This window comes from Poecilia reticulata, linkage group LG6, assembly GCF_000633615.1.
Source record: "Poecilia reticulata strain Guanapo linkage group LG6, Guppy_female_1.0+MT, whole genome shotgun sequence".
Taxonomy (NCBI): domain Eukaryota; kingdom Metazoa; phylum Chordata; class Actinopteri; order Cyprinodontiformes; family Poeciliidae; genus Poecilia; species Poecilia reticulata.
This window is the reverse complement of record NC_024336.1, coordinates 3,689,771-3,691,265: the sequence shown is the minus strand read 5'-3', so window position 1 is coordinate 3,691,265 and position 1,495 is coordinate 3,689,771. Positions and strand designations below refer to the sequence as shown.

The window sequence follows — 1,495 nt, the reverse complement described above, 5'->3', positions numbered from 1 at the left end:
AAAAAAAAAAAAGAAAAAAAAGAAGAAACGAACAGGTGCAGGTGAACATCCCGGATTCACCGATCAGATCATGCCGAGCTGCAACTATGAGATGTAACGGCAGATAAAAAACAAACTACAAACCCCAGCTGGAACGTCCACCCGAAAACTCTCGCGAGATTACCCACTAGCATTTAGTTCTCCCATCCAAAACATTGAGGTGTGATGTGTGTGTGCGGGAGTTACATAAACATTCAGACATGCTTGTAAATTTCCATCGCTTTTATTTCACAGTGTTTTTAAAATGTCCACACACGCTTGTTTACAGAGAATGCATGTTTCACTAACAACAGCCACCATTTTTTTTGTTGTCGTTTTTATTTTTCAGGAGAAGAATGCAGGAATAACTCCTCTGTCTCCAACTCTCTCTCTCTCTCTCTCTCTCTCTCTCTCTGCCTGCAAGCCGCCATGCTCTCCCCCCCCCCATCACCCCTCTTTCTCCCCCATCTATCCGTCCATCCACACGCTGCAAACCGAACATGAAATGCAGGCAGACCGAGGCTCCCGGGCTGAAGGCAAAGCCTGCCGTGTACTCTGCACAGGGGCGAGAGTATGAAAATGGGTCCGAATCCGAAACTGAATCGCGCTGCTGTTCACAAAATTGGACAGAAAGCTCTGGGATCCGAGAGGACGGAGATGCAAGTTGTGTAACAGTTTCATAACACGTTCAGTCAAACGCAGTAGGAACAAAATGTCTCTATGTCATTGCAACAAAAAACAACATAAAAATACACATTTGTACAAATGTCATCTTTAAAATACATAATTCATGGAACACAATTGTACATGTTTTTTTTTTWAATTAAAACTTACAAGTATAAAGAAAGATGAAAAAATGTTCACATCACAATCAATTTAACATGATGCACAAATATACAGTGTGATTATTGTTGCACAAGCAAAACTAAAATGGCATCAAGTTGATTTTAAATACATCCCATCATCATCTTTAATTTTACACTTTAATATTTACACACACACACACACACACACACACACAGTCCTGTTAGACTTGAGGGGAGTCCACCTTCACATCACAGTTATGATCCACACAGCTGCAACGAGACAAGAACACGTTTAGCTTTTCATAATGCTCTAACGATACATATACAGATTTATGCACCCAATAAAAAGATTAGATTAGATTTTCACTTAATAAATTCACTTAATGTGCAAAAAAATCCAACATTAATAATAGTGTTTTTTTTTGTTTTGTTTTATTATTTTTTTAGCAGAATCATTCATGGCACAATTACTGCTGCTTTAAATACCTTCAATATACATATAACTTCAGATTTTTTTTTTCTCTCTCTAAATGTGTTCAAGCAGGTTCAAACTGTTCATCAGCAGCAGTGTTTCTCACTGCTGCTGATGAAGGAGCAGGTAGCTCCTCAAAATGGGAAAAACAAGAAATCATTTGTCTCCTCTCCTCTGCATTAAAAATCATGTGAACGAC

At 38.6% G+C, this 1,495-nt stretch overlaps 1 protein-coding gene across 12 annotated transcripts in view; it reads right to left on the bottom strand.

The window, feature by feature from the left end:
• Positions 1 to 246: 246 nt before the first annotated feature.
• Positions 247 to 1,495, bottom strand: part of LOC103465695 (uncharacterized) — a 43,371-nt gene continuing 42,122 nt past the window's right edge. For all 12 annotated transcript variants that reach the window (XR_533830.2, XR_001776715.1, XR_001776713.1 and 9 more), the window contains one exon: positions 247 to 1,094. The gene's annotated coding sequence lies outside the window, so the exon portion shown is untranslated. The remainder of the gene's footprint in view (positions 1,095 to 1,495) is intronic.